Genomic DNA, 22,262 nt, shown 5'->3' with positions numbered 1-22,262 from the left:
TGATTTCTTCCCATGGTTTGACATGTACTCATCCCATTTAAGGACACTGAACAAAATCCTTCCGTCTTTGCTGAGAGTAGGGGACTGATTCATAGGTAGCCAAAGGCTATTTTACACCAACTGTGCCTGTGCAAAGCAGCTGCAAAGCAGTCATAAGCACCCTGGCAAAGACCATCAGTGTAAAAACAATCATCTTCCCATCCCTGAAGGGTCCTGCAGCTTATGCAGCTGAAGTCCTACCTTTGATAAACCTATTAAGTGCTGCCGTAAATATTCCCTCTGGATCTAGCCCTGCTATAAACGTAGGTGTAGAAAGGATAGTGCTTTGTTCTGCAATTTCCCTGTGAGCCTGACCCAGAGATAGCTTTCCCTCAAGGACTGTGAGGACTAAGATTAAGTTCCATTTTTCCTCTTTACACTCTAATCAGGAAATAGGAATTATGAGCCAAAAATCAGACGCAGCGGTATAACTTCTTGAATTTGGAAACTTCTTGAACACGGAAAATTCTTTCTTAGAATCAGCAATAAAACTGTGGAATTTAATACTGGAATTAAATTGTACCAAGAAACAAAAAGTTTGAAATTTTCAAAGTCAGGTTGGAGGATTCTCTGGAAAACAAGTAGATTTAGAGAAGAAGAAGAAGAAGGAAGTGTTTTTTCAATCCCATGGGTGTTTGAAGTTTCAAATCTGTGGTCCGGAAGCAATACAACCCCAAATATTTTAGAGTTCTTCCCTTAAAAATTTGTGACACTCACTTGCTCACACTATAACTTGTAGTCATGATCAGGAAACTCATTGCAGAAGTGGAATACAGGCATTGAGGTTCCTTGTTTTGCTGATTTAGATCTGGGATTTGAAATTTTGTATCTCAAAACCAAATGTGTACTTACACTACCAGGCTATTGGCTATTCTTTGGTGGGTCTCTCTCAGTCTCCTATCACAAATGTAACTAAAATCATCAAGAAATAGAATCTGTTTGTCCCACCTCTTTCCTCCCTTCCTTCCTCTTCTTGAGCATGGGCAGTCTCAGAGAATTTCCTTCTTCTGCCTTTGCTCAGAGGTTAGAGATATTTCCCACGCTTGGCTATTTTATTTTACCTCTGGGAGTACATTGGATCTTAGACCATCCCTGAATAAGGATGGAAAAACCTAGCAATATAACAGTCTTGTTGCACCACATGAAGACCTGTCATTTTTTACTCTCCTTCCTTGGAGGTATTCAAGACCTGACTGCATAAAGCCCTGAAGAACCTGATCTGACCTCATAGCTGACTCTGCTTTGAGCAAGAAGTCAGGCCAGAGACCCTCTGATGTCCTTTCCAGCATGAATTGTTCTATGATTCTATAATATCCAGGTTGCTGCTACAGCATAGCCCCTATAGGTCAGGAAGTGTAGACTGGGGCCATGGTTCAGATCCCTTCAGCCCTATTTAATGTTGCTGATGCAGAGAAGCAGAGGCACAATAAGTTAGCACATACTTAGAAATTTTGGACATTTCTTCAGGTAAATATCAGTCTGCATGTAAAAAAAAAAAAAAAAAAAGTGACTCTTTCTGTAGCTTTTCTGGGGAAACAGGGCATAGCATAAGGCAGGTAACCAGCAGCCTATTTTAGTTGGGACCACTGACTAGGGAGGGGTTCTTGTAAAACTAGTTGCTTCAGAAAATAATTATCTTCCCAGTAAATTGTCTGCTTATGGTATCCACAACTCCTGAATTGGTTGCATTGCCTTCAGTACAGTAAATTTTCTTGAAAGACCTTGAATACAATGGTTAGACTTTCAGAAGCAATTAGATCAGTAGATAGCACAAACTTTACTGGAAATTATATCCAATGTGACATTTTTATCTATGAAATGCAGCTTTAACATACGGTGGACACAACTATCATGACAATTATATAAACCAGGTGATTCAACATTTGCTGGTCAGCAAGCAGCATACTAGAACCTCTCAGGTCCTTACTGGCAATGAAATATGTTTATTTACAGAACAAGTTGTCATTTTACTTTTGCTTAAACATTTGTGTATTATTTGACATACTTATTTATCCTTAACACATTAGCTGGTACAAACCTTATTGCCAGTCTGAATTCTTCTAGATCTGAATGTATGATTTTGAATTAAGACATTCCTCACCAACAGCATCCTTTGAAAGAGTGTTCTGTGCTGTTCTTTTATGTGACTCCTGTTACTGATCATAGGAAACACTGACATTAGAAAATGTGGGTGTGTGGAAGAATGCCAGTTGACCTGTGACAGGGTGTTGAAAAGAGAAGAAACAAACCAAAATATGTGAACAGCCTGAGAAACATATGGGCTAAGATGTGAGATTTTTGGTGAGGGAATTAACAGTGTAATCTTACCCTTGCTATTCTACGTAATAAGCTAGCATAATTCTGCAGTCACTAAGCAGTGGAATCTCATATGAAAACCTGATATATATGCTATGCCTCTGAAAAAGAAAAAAAAAAATACAGTCATTTAATTGATTGATAGGTTATTGAATGCACAAGGATCTTTCCGATTTTTACCTGTGATGATTTCACTCCAGCATCAGACAAAAGATGACACCAGTACAAGAAGTGCACCATAAAAAGCAGGATGCAAATTTATGTAACCATCAGATAAGCCATAATCACTGGCCAGTGCTGAAGTACAAGGCCATATCTATAACTCCTTTGTTCTAAGTTGGTAGCAGAAAAAGAACAAATCCCCCACAAATTTGAGGATTTTATTCCCTTTTCCCCAGAGCCTCACCCTTGTCACCTACTTTAACACCAAACTCACTTCCAGACCTAGGCATATAAACATTCGTCACTAGCCAACCTTCTGTATCCATCCAGACATGCCCTTTCCAATCAGGGACATAGCATTGCACCAACAACTGAACCCAGATGCAATTTGAGAGGAAAGGTCTTGTAGAAGGAATAGGAGGGTGGACATATGACAGCAAGGCTTCCTGATAGGGCCACCAATTCCCAATGGATTAAGTTAACTGCTGAAAGAAAGTCTACTGAATTAATCTGGTTTATATCAACAAAGGATTTTCTCATTACTAGTTCAAGATGAACTTAATATGCACACAGCTCTTCATATGCAGAAACAAAGAATTGCTAGTGTTTCCTTACAGTGTTAAAATACTCCCAGGCTTTTGGACTGGGCAGCATTAATTATCTGGACCTTCTATAAGTAGTGCGACAACACTTTTGTCCTCTGGTCTGCCTGCCTTGAGTCCTAACTGATCCTGCCAGAATTTCATCTTAACCAACCGAAGTGCTCTGCCTTGACCTCCTGAAGAAGAAAAGAAGTAGCTCACAGTTCCAAGGCACAGAAAAAAAAAAAAAATATTCTGGACCAGAGCTACAAAGGACCCTGGGGTACCCAGAGTGGATGACAGTAAACTAAGTTGTCAAATCTATGTTCATCATCAGCTGTCTAGCAACATATGACCAAACACATGACTACACAGAACTGTGAATGGAAACAGGGTGCCTTCCTTAGAAGGAAAAGCTTATTAACTGTTCTGGAAGGATTTGCTAGTCTCCTTTCCATTAAATGTGTAATTCTGCTCGAAAAGAATGAGGAACTCTTTCAAATTGGGTCTGTGTTGCTGAAAGCTCTCATGTTGAAAGCATTCTCGTGGCTGTCTGCACTGAACGTTTCAAAGCTGACGAGGCAACTCCTTAGGCTCGCTAGAGGTTAGGGACGCAGAATCTGATGTCCTGAAAATGAGCTTTTGGAAATCATCAGGGCAGTTTGTTGCCTTTGGGAGACCTATATTCCAATGACAGGAAGGCCAAAAGTGTGTCCCACTGAAGCTGCAGCAAACTATCACTTTCATTGAGCTCTCCCAGCTTCTGAGACATAAAATGCTGTAAAGGTGGAGCTTGACACACCTCTACACAAAATGACTCGTAAACTCAGTCAGATGTCTTATTTGTGACAAGGGAAGTCCTGTTTTTATCTTGCAGTTCCTCTTATAGATGTTGACTGATTGTCTTCTTAGAAAGGTTTGTCAAGAGGTGTGTATGTTTGTGGTGGAGAAAAAAGGTCACCCTCAGGTACTGGAGATTTGTTTGTATTATCCCTTCCTGATTCTCATTCTGTCCCCTCAAATACAAAGTGAGATTATTTTATCAAGAAGTATTTTGGAGAGAAGACCAAAGAATATTAGATCCCTATTAAGCATTTGTGCTCCCTAGCCATAACATTTTTCTAAAGCACCCATGAAGATTGAGTCTGGGGTGGGCTCTGCCTTGGCAGTTATGTTGGGAGAGCTCCAGTAATTCTCCTTTCCTTCATTCTGTTGACCTTTCCATCCTTTCTTATTCAAGTAGCATCTATTGACAGTTCCCATTTAGTTTTTCATGTTTCTTATATTTTCTTTCAGAGGCTTACATCATGGGAATTTTACTTGTTGTTTTACCCACCAGATGAACACCAAATATTTTTCTTCAGTTGTAACTAAAACTGCTATTTGGCTTTCTTCCCAAAAACCAGAAAGACAATTATACTTAACTGTTTAGAGATTTATAAATACTCTACCAGAGTAGCCTCTGGGTGGTAACTTTAGATATCCAACTCAATATTTTTCTTTTATTGGACAGTGATTTAGATCTTATTTTGAGTCCTATATAATAAGAGCAGTACATTTCATTAAAAAACACTTACTAAACAATGAAGAAAAGCGATCTTATGGCTCCAAGCAGGTCTAAAGTAGAGAAGAGGGAGGCTGTATAGTAACATTTTTTCTATGGACATTACAAGACAGATCACAGTATAGCAGGGTAGATGTATTTCAGCATAGTAACAATTGCAGCTGTTTTCTGAATGACTTCAACTTATGAGAATTTTCCCTAGGAACACTATTTCAACACATGAGAGATCTTTTTAGGGCCTTCATTTACGGTTCTTGTAATAGATCCTCCAACAAGAAAGAATAAAGAGAAAAAAATAAAGAGGGGATGAACTCCTGGGTAATACATCTCATACATCATGGCAGAATTCTTCTGGGGAAAATCCTATAAAATCAAGTAAACATACTCAGAATTTTACACACTGACTTTCAAGTGTAACAGATTACACAAGCTAAGATAACCGTGTACAAGTTTAGTTGCATTTGATCCAGTTCCTTTAAAAATCACTTGTGGCTTCATCATCATTTTTTGTTGGAGCTGGCTTAAACTTCGATTGACAGGACAAAACCAGTTAGCGACTGAGTTTCATTAGGTTTATTTCACAATCTGTTGATTAATTCTTGAATTATTGCAAATTTTGGTGGACTTAGTCTCGCAATCTGCTGTAAGAAATCTCCTATTAAAATGAATTTGAGATCTACATTCCATTGTGTTTGCAGGTAATATATTCTTTTTCACCTCTACCAATCAGTAATTCTTGATTGTTTTATCTCTGAAATGTTAGCAAAAGAGAGAGAACAACAGTAGTATTATCAGGATTGGAAATGATAGAAAATTCTTAAACAAGGGGAAAGGATAAATACCGTCTGAAATGCTTGGTTAGCAAAGGTTTTGTCACTCTCAGAGATAACTGTATTGTAATGCTGTTAGAGATGTTTGTTACAAGTTCAAAACAACAGTTTTATTCCTGAAGGAGGTTTTTTTGGTGAGTGTTGAATCTTATTTCTCTTATTTTATAGTCATAAGATGAAGATTTCAGAATATAGGGTTTGATAATCATAGGTGCAGCTACCTTTTAGGCTGTTACAGAATTCAGTATTCTGTGGCAACTTCAGCACTGTTTCCTATGTTTAATTTGTTACATTTCTACATGAAAATGTAGAGATAAAGAGCCTTACTTTCAAACACAGAAAATCAAACTCTCCTTAAGCCAGGTAAATAATTTCAGAGTTTAAGGAGTTACTTAACCTCCTTAGGAAAGCATGTAAGTAAATGTAGAAAATTAAATGTAGGCATAATATTAAAAATAAATAAATGAATAGTGCTGGGAAAAAGTGAAATATTTGGAGTGATTTTTTTAAGTGTCAAAGTGAGCTATGACACTAACTTTAATCTTTTCAACACTTAGATTCCTGTGTGTCTTTGCAAATCAATGTAAATTAGGCTGCAGAATGCTTGTTGCACTTAAAGATAGCTCATAATTTCCTAAATCACATAGATGTTTTGAAAAATTTTCTCCTAGACAATATCAATCCTACCAGTTACATTTGCAAAAATGGCAAGTATTTTGCATTGACATCAGGTTTATTGGTTTGTCAGGACTGATGGTTTAGTGTAGGGGTTACACCTGATTAAGGATGTTTTTATGCTGCGTGTTTCTGAATGCTCCTTGTATTTTTGCTGGCATCAGTTGTTGTAAATGACAAAAATAATAATCCGATTAACAAAATTTTCTACTTGGTTGGTTGATTATTGTTTAACTAAGTGAATTTTGAAATGTTTGTTGTAGTTCAGTTTCATTATTATTTTTCAAAACAAAGGCTGACCATCCTAAGTAATGAAGTTAATAACTGAAGAATGAGATAAGGGTATCCTAACTTCCTAGCACATGTCCCACATCACCATTTGCTCACAAAAAAATTCAATTTTTGAAGATTAGGTCACTGTGATAAATAACTCAGTATTACCTTTTTGCAACATGCACATAATTTCTTATCCTGCTGAACTAGATGGATCAGCTGATAGCTTTTATTTATTTTATGGTAGCACACTGGAGCTCTAGATGGGATTAAGAGCTTGTTGTCATAGTCCTGATATATACAAGAATAAAATATGGCCTTTGCCCTGGCAAGTTTACAGTCTGATGCCTTGCTTGTTCCAAAACTTAAGTTATGTGCTCAATGTTATACAGGTTAATAAATCTCTCTGACTTCAATGAAACTATCCACCTGTGTAAAGTTAGATTATGTGCAAGTCTTTGCAAGATTTGGACTTAAATAAACTAAAGAGGCTGGGTGGGAGAGAGGCTGTTCACTTAACTTTTCCTGTGCTATAGAAGCCATCTATGTTAGGACCTTGCTAGCCTTCACAAGAAACCCTTGACAGAAAAAGTTCCCACCCAGCACTGTTTGCATTTCTTGTATTTTCCTTGTGGCTGGACACTAACATTAGCTGCCAGCACCTACACAGGCGGAGAACAGTTTCTTGTCTCTCTCAAAGTTTTCCTAGGAAGAGAGAAAAACTATTAAGAAAAGAGTTTTTCAATTCTGTTGCTTATAAACTAAAAATGTGTTGGGGAATGGCTGGAGAGACACATTTCTTTGATGCAATTTCCCTGTATTTGAGAAATGCTGTAAGGTCCTAGCCCAAATACCTTCAAGCTTTCACAATTGCTTCTTTCTCCTCTGCTTTCAAGATACCTTCTGGTTCAGCCAGAGAAAGATAAAACCAGGCGAAGAAGGTAGATAGTACAGTACATCAAGCACGTGATTTCACACTTGAACTATAAATATATTTAACCATCCCAAGACTGTTATAAATTCATGGTGACTCTATCTTATTATTATTTGCTGTTCAACATCTTGAAAGCAAACCCCCTATTATGAAGGTATACTATTTTGTGCATTTCTGATGCTGAAGAATAAAAAAACCCGCTCTTTTTATGAGCATTAATTATACACCAGGCAAGGAAGCAATTGCCTCTATGTTATGAAATATTAAATCAAAATGCTTCCTGTTCCCAGATGTCCCAGAGATAAATACAGCAGTATTTTGAAGCCCCACTTGGAGCTGTTTTGCCTGCAAATTTATAGTTTTGTCTCCATTTTCAGAAAACCCTGTTTTATGTGAAGTATAGCACTCTTGGTAGTTTTTAAGGAGCAAACTCCTCTGGAGTTGCCTATGTAGGCAACAACTCTTATGTAGATTGCACACAAGGGATCTGAAGTTGAAAGGCTCCTTTAAGATGACAAATGGGTTGAAAGTGTTATTGTCTTTGATTGCATGCCTTACATCATCTGTATGTAGGAATAAGAGAGCTATACTTTATCTTTAGCCATTTTATAAATATTTAAGTCCTTATAGTTGCCTAAAGATATTAAAGCATATTTTACAGTAGTTGGAATATAAATATTATATATAGCACAAGATACCAAAGTAGTTTAATGAATTCATAATTTTCTGTTCACTTTTATTGGAATGTGTTTTATGTTCCAAAACTTCCATTTAAAGAATAAGAGGCTATTCTGCTCCCTGACAAGATGTGAGCCAATGGTGAATGTTATCAAGGTTGTTTTAAATGATGATATGGGACTTCAATTAGCATGAAGAAAGGGAACATAAGTATTAGAAGGTAGTACACCAATCTCTGCTTTAACTTTAAAGAAAGTCTTTTTGAAGAAACCATTTGTTTTCAAAGTCTTTAAGAAACTGTAAGGTGTTTTGCTTCACTGACTCTGTATTTTTCAAAAGTTCTTAATTGCAGAAGGAGATACATATCTAGATCCAATTATACAAGAGTAAATTTTTAAAAATTTGAAGTTTAGTTTCTAAAATAACCAACCATAAAATCTTGTGACATAAATGTATAAAAGGTCTGTGTTTCATGCCCTTGAACACAAAGGTGTGTTGAGGTTATAATGGTGAATCTTTCAAATTCCCATCGAATAAAAAAAAAATAAATATCTTTTTAATATTTCAGTTTCACTTTTTCCCAGTAGGAGTCCATGCTGGGTAATGCTTGCTAATTACCCACAACAAAAGTAGACACACAATGCTGGTAAATTACCTGACCCTTTGCATTTTAATGAGACAACAAGGATTTCATGAAGTGATGTTGTTTCAGTGGTTAATGGTGTCAGCAATGTTGTAATTGTAGGCTGAGGCACATTAGCTGCACAACCACATGTAGGAAGGGTTTCTCTCGACAGGCCCTTTGGAGAATAGAACAGGGTATTATCATTAAGCCTATATCATTTACATGCTGCTAATCACTTACTTTATTATCTTGTGTATCCATTGTCTTTCTTTAATTGCTCTTTAAATGAAAATTAAAAATAGTTCCAATGCCCATGATACTTGTGATAGCATCTTGATTATGAAGATAACTTCAAGAAAATGGAACATATAGATAATATATTACAGGATTACAAGATAGTTTGAAAGTGATATACCATAGCAGGCAGCCTCATGAGCATAATTCATTCTTTGCTTCAGTACGTATTGTTTGTTTAATAAATGGCTATTTATACGCATAAAGGTGGTTGGTTTTTTTAAAGGACATACATGAATTCAGAGATCAATGTCACTGTTTTTGCTTTAGTGTGGAAGAGCTACAAAGCATCAATATCCAGCAGATTCCACCAGTCTAATAACTTTACAGGAGAAAGCTAGATTTTGGTTCTTTGTTCTTCCCAGTTAAATCGTACTCTGTGATATCCATTGTAGAAGAGCAGAATCTAACACCTGCTAGTGAGTTGCAGAACTTGCAGCTTTAGGGTAAAACTTACAAAATACTTGGCATTCTTTTATCAAGAGAGACCTGTTGATTTTTAAGTTTGACATGGTTAAATTTGAGGCAGCCCAGACTTTCCATAATAGGCAGTCTCTAAAGACTTGGTAGCCACCGGTTATCAGGAAACTTCCAAGCCTTTCAGCATCTGCAGAGTTGGATATGCAGGCTGAACTGAGGCACAGCCTTCATTTGAGAGTAAATACTGCTGTGCTCCTAATAATGTATTTTTTGCAGCTTTTCTTTTAACATCTGAACAAACCAGACCTGAAAAAGTAAATCTATGAATTTTGCAAATGGCATGGTAGAAATTTTTATTGAAGGAAGAAAGGTAAACTTTGTTCTTCACTAGTTATTGTGATTTATTTTTATTCAACACACCCCAGTGAGATTATAGTTACTGGGAATTTTCATACTGATTTGTTTGGATACAAGATTAAGATTATATAAAATTTCTGTAATGGCACAGGAATACCTGATCTTTTTAAAGTAGATCCTATGAAAGTATAATTGAGATTGGACCTTTCATATCGATTTGAGGTTTCATTGCTGGTTTAAATTTTGTATTCAACTTTAAATGTCAAATACTAATACTAATACAGGAGCATGATTACTGGTTGGTAGTGAGAGGCAAAGTGTCTCTACAGTGTAACAGCATATATATTTTCTATAAGTTCGACTTTACAGAGGTTTTGCTTAAATGCATAGGCGGGATTATAGTGTGATTGGATGTCCTCATCGGATTTCCTATTTCTGCTAAGTTCATGCCAATCTGCTTGTTCTATGACTTAGAAATGAGTCTCCAAGTGAGAGCGAAGATAGCCAGACATTTTTGAAACAACTCCTCCTCCAAAAAAAAGAAGAGAGTTTTCACTGAAATCAGGCAGTGTCATAAGGGGGCTGAGAAAATGCTGGTGGAATTGTGTCTTGTTTGCTTGAGGACGGATGGATTGGATGAATAATGCTACAGTTATAGGAGATATTCTTAAGCACAAATGTTCCCTTAGTCAGAAGTGTCAGCTTGCTCAAAACCAGTTTATGCTGTAACCAAAATTAAATTCAGAAAAGGTATTTGAACCATTTTATTTAGCATATTAAGCTGTGTATTTGAGAAACTATAGCTGTTGTAATTCCTCAATAATTTGTGAATTGTTCCCATTCTAACTTTTCATGTATGAAGATGTCTTCTTAGAACGGTAACTTCAAACTTTTCAGAAATAAGTTCAGCTATATAAAAAAACCCCTATGGAATTAATTTATCTAATCTACCCTGGGTTGAAATCAGTGTTTGACAAGCTGCTTAAAATAATGTTTTGATGAACTCTTTCTTAGAGCACAAATATCAGAAAGATTTTTCCATATAACTCCAATTTAGCAACCTTGCTATTTCCAGTTTAATAAATGTGCCTGAGCAAACAGATGAATCTCAGATACTCTATTATATCCTAGTTGATTTCATTGCCTGCCCCTTGCCACCAAATCTTCTTCAGAGTTCATAAGAAAGGAATTTTGCCACAAAATCTTGGAAAATGATTCCTTGAATTATGACATTCATGGACTTTCTAAACACAGATTTGAAGTCTTATTTACAACATTTTCTTAGCCAGATATGTGGCATGTAAAGTAATGTTTCCATTCTCACCTCCTCTTGTTTATTTTTAGTGTCTAGCACCTACAGTAATTTCACTAAAAACTGGTGAAAATTGCAGGCTTTTTGTTTTTAAATTTCATTATTAGGTGTTGATGAGCCTGGTGTGAGACCTAAAATTCATGAAAGGGAAGAAATGTCCTCATCTTTTCCTTGTCAAACAATAGAGGCCAAGTTGATAGCTAACAATGTGGAAAGGACCTTGAGTGTTCCCTTCCAGGTGTTCATGAGAGGGTGGACTGGGGGTTGAAGATCTCTCTGTCCTCCCTTGCTGATCAGTGAAGGGAGGCAGGGGACAGCAGTGCCTTCCTGAGTTTTTCCTCCAAGACTAGTACCCTCTTGACTCCTTTCTCCATGTGAGTCAAAGCAGGAGCTACCCTTTGACATGCAATGGGAAGTCTGTCAGGAGAAAAAGGTGGGGAAGTGCTTATGCAAAGCATCTTGTGATGCACATTTCAAAATACTGTCCCTGCAAGAGAGGGAAGTGATTCTGCTTACTTGCTCGAGAAATGCAATGTTGCCTTTGTGTCTCCAAGGTTTCTCAACATTAGAGAATTTGGTTTTTACTAACTCTTCAATTAAATCTTCAGTTAAGTTCTTGAGTGGCAATGTAAGCTCTTGTCTGTCTGGACATATTGTCCATTTTGAGTGGGACAGCTGTAGACTGAATTAGGTAGAACAAAGAGAGTGCTTCTTAAAATTTGGAATATATCTTGAAATTTTTAATTTTATGGCAATGTGCTTTATGGTGTCAAATGTAAATAGGCCTTAAAATTTATCTGCAGATCTATATTTCAGATTAGCCCTGCCCAAACCCACAGATTCAATCTCCTTAAACTACCTTACTAGCTGCAAAAATCCACATTGCAACTTGAATATTTATTCTTAGAATCCTATCAAATAGCAAGAAATACATAAAAGACTGTCAGAAATATTCAAAAACCCTAGCTGAAAGGACAGCTGTTTCCACTGGTATTGGTGCTAATGAAATTCAAACAAGGAAGTAAACATTTTATTTTATCCAACCATTTAACTCTCCAGTAAATAGTAATGGATATCAAAGTTAATTTGTTGCTTAAGTGTTTATAGAGATTTTGCCATTTTTAAATCCAACAGTAGTATTTAGACGCATGAATGACAGTAAATAGTCAATATAATGCTTAAAACTAAAAAAAAAAAAATAAACCTGCTTGGTGGAAGTTGTCAGTATGACTGTACTGTGCACTGGATACCATGGCATATATTTTCTGGTTGCCACCTGTTTTTCACTACTTAAAGAACAGCACATTGTATTTTACGGTTATCATTGCCTTCACCAGCTTGGTTGCTAGTGTGATAAAATAAATATGGAGCTCGTGTAGAGACACTTGCTGGTACTTCTTTAAATATAAGACATTTGAACTATGAGAGGCAGGCAAAAACCTTAAAGATTTTAGCAAAAAACTCTAATAAATCAATATGAGTCATTCTATCATGATAATGAGTTACTTTTCTTTCTAAGATTAATATTCACTAAGAGGGGAAAAACTGTGAGCCAAAATAGTGCAAACTTAGCAATGGGAAGTTCATCTTTTCTTAAGAGCGGGCAGTATCTCACTGATCTTGTGTATACTTTTCCTTTTTTCTTGATACATTTGAACAAATTGTCTATTTATTTACACTGGTGATTGAATGCTTTGGATATTCTTCCCCCTAGAATGGCCATCAGAGGCATAAGTTGCTTTCTGGCTTCTTGATTCTGGATCCTGTACTGGTTGAAGCAGAGATTCCCAAACTTTACAGATTGGGTACTACCAGTAGTATCACTGCTGTTCTTCAGGCAGTTGTGTCTACACAACCTTAGATATTACTAGTAGCTAATATGTTGCTACTGGTACATCATTCAAGAATATGCAATTAGAGAGCTACTTCAGATTCATCCTGATTCCGTAACTGTGCAATTTCTATTTAGATTTTTTTTTTTAATGTGAAAAAAGAGGAGTAGAAAGAAAAGGAAATCTTCATTATCTGTTTATTTCCAGTCAGAGTCAAGAGTAATTGCAAAAAATTAGCCAATTTTAGTATTTGGTAGACCTATATTGAAACTGGAATAGAATGTGGCATAATGTATATGTGACATATAAAACAGGGATAATATGCTGAGCTGAACAGAGTACAGGGCTGGTTTGATGTGTTAGCTGTTCATGTGAACTTCAGTATCAGAGGGCTGGTATTTCTTTTAATGGAAGTACTTTCTGGAGGTACTTACCTTCCTATTGCTTTATTGTACATGACAGGGATGATTTTCATACTGACCAGTAATACTAATAATTCTGAAGTGCAACTAATTGTGCTGATGGGATGATGTACATATTTTGAAAATATACTCCAAACCCTAGGATGGTCTCTCCTTATTCCTATTTCAAATTGGGCACCGTACGTTATTTGCAAGGTTCAAATTAAACTGCAGCAGGGATGTAGTAAGCTACCTTTTTGGATCAGGATGGTTTTGTTTGAAGAAGTATACAAATACTCCTTAGGCAATTATCATTCCCCACAGTGGTAACTGCACCTGGGTGCGAGTGATTTATTGTGCCTTCTATGGAAAAGTTGGTTCAGTTAGTGTTATGCAGACTGGCATAGTTCAAAACAACTTGATACTCATTTTCACACATCTACTAAGATGTCTTTAACAGACATGCTACTCTGAAGTTGTGTGTGTTACAGAAGGCAGTATTTGAGTAACAAAGAGCATGACTGATGTTTTTTTCCCCTATTTATGGTGTTCAGTTTGAAGTTCTGGTAAAAAATTTTGGCTTGCAGAGAACCTTTGTATTGCTATGCTGAAAGCATAAGTGCCAGAAGGAAATCCTCTGTTAAGCCGGTCTTTAAAAAATATATTCTAAAAAGTTGTGACAGGATTTGGTGAAATCTGGCAGGATTGGACATGGGCACAATAGGGTCTCTAGTCGGCAGGCTTTGCCAAGAGTTGCTTTTTTACAATATGGGGGAGGATGGGAGAGAAGCTTTTGCATATTTGCAAATAGATTAGACTGCAGGAAATGTGCAGGAGGCCTATGGAGCCCACCTGCCAGATAAATTAGAGGTGGTCGTGATCTGAATCCAACCTGTCTCAGAGCTCAGCTCTGGGAATCCAGTTCAGATTTCTTTGATAAAATGAGGCCTTAGCCTTCACTGTTAAATCTTTGATCCCCAAGACAGCCTTGTATGTGGGATTTTAGCTTTGACCCAGCCTATAGAGAACTTAATGACATTTTACCATAGGTTTCCAGCTCAGTTCCAGCTTGAGTAATTTATAAGTCTGCCAGCACTGTTTAGCCCACACAGACCATGAAGTCGACCATAAGTCCAAGTTGATGGAAAAACAATATTGCTAGAACAGAGTGACAGATGTTGATTATCACAAAATGTCTGTTTAAGCTTTTTGTATGGATCCGTTTCCTGCCTGCATACACCTGAAATTTTTGTAGAAGTTACAAAGTAATTGTACTTAAAGACATGGAATCATCTGCTAAAGAAATTGTTGGAATACATATTGCAAAAAATGACTGCTGTGGTTATTACTGTTGCTGCTCAGGGGAGCTATTCAGATGCCTCATTTATTGGAGCTTAATAGATTAAAAGTCCAAATTGAGTCTCATGATATAAACCTAATCAAATTCTAATCTGCATAATTTTCCCATAAGCAGCAATGGGAAATCTGTTTAATTTATGTTTCAATAGTTGCCAATCATGTGTTGGACAGCATTGTTACTTTTATTTATCAAAATATTTTTATTGATTGCTTGCTATGACATCTGGCTTTGCTCTCCCTTTTTCACTGAGGAAAAATTTACTTTATTTGCTATAATGTAGGATATAATGACATAATGTCGAGTCTCACCTAACATGCCGATATATCATTTTTAATGGTGAGCTTTCCATTTTATTTGTAGTTATTGAATACCTGTCTCTCTGAACTAGGTAATATAGCTTAATTTATTTGATAAGTTTTATTCAGCATATTTATTTACTTTTGCCTGAGGTCTAAATATGCAAGGTTGATTAATGATTAAACTGAAAAGAATTTGGCTTCATTTTATACTAAATTCTTTTAGCTGCAAACCTGTGCTACACTTTGATGCTACCAACTTTGTGCCCTAGAATTACCTAGTGTAGGAAACTATTAAATGGTAAATGGACAGTAGGGACAATTAAAAAATCAAGTTTGTAATGAAAGTGGCTAAAACCCACAAGAATTTTAATTTCTGATGTTATTATGAATTTAAGTGTATTCCATAATAATTGCTGAATGAACACATTACTGTTTGTTCTCTCTTCTTCCAAATATTTGTATAGTTCTAGTGGTTCCTTCTGAACAAAATAAGAAAAAAGCAAAGAAAAAAAGAGCCTGTGAGAAGTAGCCAAACTACTCTCTAGCACCTGGACAGTAATATTAGGTGCAATCCACCAGAAAGAATGGTCACGTGCCATCAAGAGGTAAATTTCTAGCAGAAGAACAATGTGAGAGAACTAAATTCTTTCCCAACAGGAGTAGACTTTGGAAAAGCAGGTTCCTGACAACAGAGAAAGGGGGGGAAAGTAGATGGAAAACCAAAGATGACATTACAATTACAAAACAAAACAAGAATTTAACAAATCCAAAGCACATGGTATACTGGAAAGAGTTAAAATATTCTCTGACCAGTTTGTAAAAACATAGCATAAAATTATTGTGAACACATCCCAAGCAATAGGGTGAGTGTGAAGTAGTTTGGAAGCTGTTGTCCTCTGCATTCTAGAATTCCTTTGTATTGTACTGTGTGTTGTCCCAGGTGTTTTCAATTAGAGAATTAGCCAACCATTCCCCTGTTTCTGGAGATGGCTTAGAAAATAGATGCTTAAAGACAGCTACAAGATGGCGCTATCAGGCAATAAACTCTTGATGGCCTGTCCCTTCTTGTTGCACAATGGAGAACCTGCAGGGTGTCTCAGTTTAATATTTAATTTCCCTTCTTGATAGCCTACAAGCCCCAAGCAATTATCCTGGTTCGCTTGGCTGTAACCATTATGACTGTCTTCATGACCCTCATAGGTTTCTGTGATTTACTCTTCTCTGTGCCATACAGTGCTTTGAAAAATAAGAAATTATTTTCCTAAGTTTTCCACTTTTGGAATTGTTTGCTTATACACTAGAGACTGAAGAAGCAGTCACTGTTGTACTCCTGGAGTTTCATGTTCCCAAGACAGTTGTGTATAAAACAAGATGGCTGCATTGCATAACAGGAGTTCTAGTTCAACCTTGGCTTTATTGGCTGAAAAAAAAACCATATAGGATATGTCAGGCCAAAGAAATCAGTAACCTAGGCAATAACTTGCTTAGAGCGCTACAAAATTGCTATGGCACTGAAAAAATAAAGATGAAGACTCAAAAAAAGGAAATTTAATTTTGTTTTCCCTTTACCAAATATAAAAATAAATTCAGTAAAATTGTGCTTGATTCCACTGAGAGTGAGAAGTTCTTGTCAGACTAATACTGGCCAGCAATATTTACTGTCCAGAGATATAAAGTTTCCATTCTAGCAGACATGAGGCAAGTGGTATGCCTATTAACTACGTATTATCTCACTTAAGTGAGCAAAAGAGCAGGGAAAGAAGCAAAGCATTAGTAAAGAAAGCTCATTTGTTTTGGTAGCTTTAGATTGAGTAAGCCTGTGGTGAACCTTGGCAGACCTGTGGTTTGGGTAATTACCGCATGAGCTTTTGTGAAGAAAAAAAACCAAAACCCGAAACAACCAACCAAACAAACAAAAAAACCAACAAAACCGCACCACAAAAAAGGCTCCAAAACCCAGGCAGTTTCAGATAGACTTCATCTTGATTTTTTGCGTGTGTTCAATAGCGAAACTTAAACTGGGAAAAGACTTGTATAAATACCTGTGAATAAAACCACCTAAGTTATACATGATTCCGCACTATGCTTAAAATATAATGCTATTTCTAACATATTACGCTGTTCACAATTGGAAATGGAACCAATGTAGTATCATTCAATGCTAGACCTCAAGATGATGAAACTCCAACCCTTCTCTTGATCTTTCTTTTTACAGCTTAATCCTGCCTTGCTAGAGCAGCGTGAGAACCAGTAGACCTATAAATCGTTTACACTTTCAGCGCGTGGGACCACTAACCCACCCAGGAATGGTTCTCACACTTTGGGGACAGGCAACTAACATTGATCCCGCTGCCCTGTGCTTTTATTAGAGCTTTGATTTGGACATTTTTCAGACATTTTGATTTGGACATTTTCTAAACAGACGTTTAGAGAAGAGCACTTTCTTGGGAGGAGGATGGCATCGTGTTCTCTGTAACAGTGTCTCTCAGCGTTCAGTGCTCCAGGGGTTGTTCCAGTCCCAAAGCATTGGAGGGTAGTTACAATTGAGAAAGCTACCCTTCTTCACCCTCTACTCTCTGTAGATTTAGCCTGGCCTATGTTTGAGCCCAGAGCATCTCTGAAAGATGCTGTAGTTTCTCAGAGAGCTGGGAGCTTACACAGTCACATCTGCTCTCCGACATTCCTCTCCTTTTCCAGAACTTTAGAGATAATCTCCAAGAGATTATTAGATCTTCAGGCACAAATTACAGTAAAAGTCAGAACTGAAACTAGAATTTAGGATTTTCAGGTTCTGAGGCCAAACTACAACTCAGACCACATGGGACGTTGAAGCTAGAATTGTTTCTAAATTGAATGGCTGTCACAGATTCCCATGAATGTCAGCAGCCCTTTAGCTGCATGACTGCTGCTGAACTTACCAGGTATACCCAAGTGGCTGTACTTTGGATAATAACAGGTATAGTCTATCATTCAATTGAATTCACTGGAATATTGATGGACATTGCCAGCAAACAGTAGCAAAGGGATATAGCTGTGAGATCCTTTTGTAAGAGTATTATTTCTTTTTGGCTGGCTCTGGTTAATGAAAGTTCTTGTCCCATATTCCTGCATGGTAACTTCTCGGGGGTGTGTTTGGCAGTTCATCACCTGTGTGTTATTCATATATGCTCAAAATATGATTGTTGTTTTATGCTTCTTAGATGAACCAGAGCTAGTTAATGGTATATATGCTTTAAAAATTATATTTTTGAGGACTTTAATGCATACATTACCCAGTGAATCCCATGACACCTTTCCCTAGAATAGCATTATTTAAAAGGCACTATCAATTTACATGGCACTTTAATGACAAAGCCACAAACTTTAGGTCTGCCAAGTGGATTTTTGGTTTAGGAAACTGCATTCTGCCTGCGTAGAGTTCCAGTTTAATAAATCATACATATTTGAAAGGGAAGGGAGGCGAAGAGGAAAGGGGCAGGGGGAAAGGGGAAGAGGATCATAAAGGATCTATTATGATCCTTTAGAACGGAAGCTATTTTATAAATGTAACATAAAAATCTCATTTGAGAATATGCCCATCTGGGTCTCAGTGAAGTCAGTGGAACAGAAGCAGTGCACATCCAAGAGCCAAATTTGTTTCTAGATTAAAACCCCAGTAAACCTTTACTGGCCCCTCAGCAGACTAAAAGGATGTATTTACTGCCATGTAGAGCAAACCTTCCTGCATTTCGTGGGACATTACTCAGTCAAGTGAACTGCACAGGAACAAAACCCAGTGGTTTATGGCCAGCACAATCAGCAGATCACGTGGCCATCGGGGCAGTTGCTCCAAACAACACATAAGCAGGGCAAACTGTAATTATTACTGATGCTTTCAGTGGGCAGAAGTCACTGTTAAGCCATGCCAGCATTCCTGAATTTTGAACTTCATCACAGTGCCACTATGGCTCCCAGAATACCTGTGTGTTACTGGTGAGCCACTGTTAGTGCCGCCCTGAGTTCCTGAGAGGACCATGGATCAGCCCGGCTCAGGAGGCACAGATCTCACAGAAGCCCAGTACTGCTCATCACTTGGTAGGTGGTGTTTTGTAGGAGACGAGGAGGGCTCATCATAGCCAACTGGCCCTGCTGAGCTCTGAGCTGGGCAGCACCTGGATCCCCAGTAACTGTTGGGAAAAAGAGCTTCCCTCCTCGTGGGGAGGAAGTTTCCCCGAGGTTCTCCTTCCACAAAGATGAGAACACCTTAAAGAGGTAGGATCTTGCCTCCAATGCAGTTGTTTGATTGTTTCACCTACTTTTGTGAGCAGTACTATCCCAGAGGGAGCTCGGAAATATTTCTTTGCACAGAATCAAGACGTTGAACCAGCTTTTTTCTGCAGAGAACTGCAGGAGGCTCAAACTCCTGCAGAGCAGGTAGCTGAGTTAAGGCACAGGAGTCCCTGCCTCTCAAAGAGGGAGCCTGCTGCCAGGAGGGAAGCAGTGACTCCTGACTGCCAGTCCTCACTGATTTTGAGCGTGTCAGGAGCCCAGATCCTGTGTTCCTCTCAGAGGCATGATATATTTAATCCACTGTTTGGCAGCATCTTGTTTCAGAGAGGGACAAGGGCTTAGTACCTCCTGTTGAAGTCCAAGCCATTTCTTGAGTTTGATGTTGTGGTGGTGATCACTATAGCCCATGGTGGTGGGTTGACCCTGGCTGGCAACTAAGCCCCTACCCAGTCTATTGCTCACGTCCCCCTAGTGGGATGGGGGAGAGAAGCAGAAGGGCAAAAGTGAGCAAAAAAACTCATGGGTTGAAGTAAAGACAGTTCAATAAGTGAAGAGAAAAGAAAAACCAAGCCAAAACACAAAAAAACTGAAACCCAAGTGATGCAAAGGCACTCACTTACGCAGTACAGCAATTTAGTATTGGAGGCAGTGGCTGCAGGAATGGACGTGATTGTGCCGCACCTTACCTCCTAATTGTTGGCAAAGAGGATTCCCTTTTCCAGAAGCACCCCACTGTCACTGTATTTCCTTACACAGGGACTGTGCTTAGTCTTGCACAGGCCATGTGAATTTTACTGTAGAGGTTGATCCTGTTAAGCAATTGTAGCCACAGCTCCCTCAATTGTTTGTTGAACAAGGAGACACTATGGTTATAAGAAGATCACAACTATCAATCAGCCCTGTTTTACAATTTTGATGAGTGTTAATGGAACAAGATTTGGGGACTGAAGGAGAAAATGGAATATGAAAGGGAAAATGAAAAGAGGCTGTGAGGAAAGCATGTCATTTCTAAATGAATGCTCAGTGCAGAGGAACTGAATCTTTTCACAGCTGAAAATGGATCTTAAATCTGATGCCTTAGCTTGTTTCAGCTTCTGTAATGAAATAGAGTTTTCCTAATACCCTGTGACCTGAATTTCTCCCTGCTTTATGGGTGCTATTCCTTGACGTACAAGCCTGTATTTTCTCAAGTCAGCATTTGATGATGGATGTCAAAATACAGGTCATGTATTATGCATATAGCATTACCGATTTAAGGTGTTTACTTGTCAAGTTGAAGAAATTCAGAAATGTCACATTCACTGAATCTGCACAGCTGTCACTTGTAGTTTTTCATGCCTTTAAATGAAAGTTCTGATGAAGCAGGTTAGTTTTCCTGCACTTTTTTTTTCTCTCTTCTGGAGGAAAAAAAATAGAGAGCCTATGTATAGAATTTACCTTGTGACTTGGGAGCAGGAAGGTGGCCTGAAGGTGCATGATGCCTTGTGACTCCAAACATAGGCACACAAAATCCCCAAGTACTCCAATTTTCCTTTTCCTGAAAATACTCCAAGATTTTTGTATTTTTAAAAAGTGGATTTGTAGACGCATCTGAATTAAGCATGGACAAGGAAATTAAATTAAAATAGCAGATATTTCTCACATCTTCCAAGACCATAGGATGAAAAATATTAAGGCATGAGTCTATTTTTCATTCAAGGAGAAAACAAAATCCCTTTAACATGCTTCCTGCATTTCATACTGAATGCACTATGAGTGCAGTGTGCAATTACAGAGCTCCTGACAGTCTGTGTCTAACAGAAATGCCACATTTACTTCAATCTTCCAACACCATCCTAGGAAGACAAATATCTGAAGGGTTAGAGAGAGGTGGCTACAAATAGCCTTCGATGGAGAGCGTGCGTGTGCGTGCCTCTGTGCGTGTGCACATTGTCGAATAGGGAGGGCAAGAAGGACTTACACATTTAGACATAGTTACGCCAACTTTCTTCAATTTGCTTTTAGCTAGTAGGGAAATACCAATGTGCTCTTACCAACTGAAGAGCCTGATTCACTAAAAGGTGGTTTAGGGAGTGCATCCTGAGTTGGGGAGAGAAAAGCCTTCAGGAAAAAGAGAGAAGCAGGGCCTCTAGGGATGCTCCCAGCAGTACAACCCCTAGGGTGCATGGGAACAAGATTAGTTTTCTGTGCTCTCAGATAAGTGAGTGTAAAATGTCTTGCTGTTGCCATTTTGACTCATGATTCTGCAGAGGACCCGACTAGGCCGGCCACTTTAACCGCTCAAGGAGTCTACAGCTACTTGAGCTTTTTTCAATGTACTGTGACAAAAGCCATGTCATGCCTTTCCTGTAGCATAACAGAATGCAAAACTTAAGCACCAGAGCCTGCTGCAGAAGGAGGTGTCACACTAATACCCACCTGTCCTCAGATAGCATGCCTTCCCTTTGGAGTCCCACTTCAATTTTCATGCTGTTGTGAGAGTGTCAGGGTTACCTCTAACTCATGAGGTGGTGCCTGAAGGAACTTCGTTAGACTCACTTTGTGAGTCTGAGAAATCCTAGGCTCTGCCATGCAGACATAAGTGTTCAAAGAGCCAATATGCCTACTGGTCACAGCGTCAGACACAAAACATCTGCAGCCGATACCAGTTGGGAATGCAACTCACTGTCACTATGCCAGTCTTACTGAATTCATTTCAGCACGACAAGTAGTATTAAATGACCGACTGCTAACATTGCCAACATTTCCGATTGTCTCTAAGAAATCTGCTTTCTAAAGATTTTCTATGCACTGGTAATATTAAATAGAGTTGCTTTGCTGTCCTAGGTTTGCCTATGGTGACGTTTTTGTCTTGCAAGGCTGTTCAAGATATCACATCCACTTCTTTTCTCCTAAGGAATTTCTTCACAGACTTTTTACTCCCTTTTTACTTATCCTATCCTTACAATCCTCATGTTGTATCTAGCTTTCATGTGGTAGTCAGAAGGAAATTCATACTGGTACCTTCTGGAGGGCTAAGTCTCTCTTCTCAGTGATTTGAG

General features: G+C 38.0%; 1 protein-coding gene across 14 annotated transcripts in view; it reads left to right on the top strand.

The window, feature by feature from the left end:
- KCNMA1 (potassium large conductance calcium-activated channel, subfamily M, alpha member 1) overlaps positions 1-22,262 on the top strand; it is a 523,274-nt gene that overhangs the window by 474,513 nt on the left and 26,499 nt on the right. The gene's annotated exons all lie outside the window — the stretch shown is intronic.

This window comes from Haliaeetus leucocephalus, unplaced genomic scaffold (genome assembly GCF_000737465.1).
Source record: "Haliaeetus leucocephalus isolate CR32 unplaced genomic scaffold, Haliaeetus_leucocephalus-4.0 Scaffold229, whole genome shotgun sequence".
In the NCBI taxonomy this organism is placed as follows: Eukaryota; Metazoa; Chordata; class Aves; order Accipitriformes; family Accipitridae; genus Haliaeetus; species Haliaeetus leucocephalus.
Note: the sequence above shows the minus strand (reverse complement) of the source record. Positions and strands in the feature narration are given on the sequence as shown.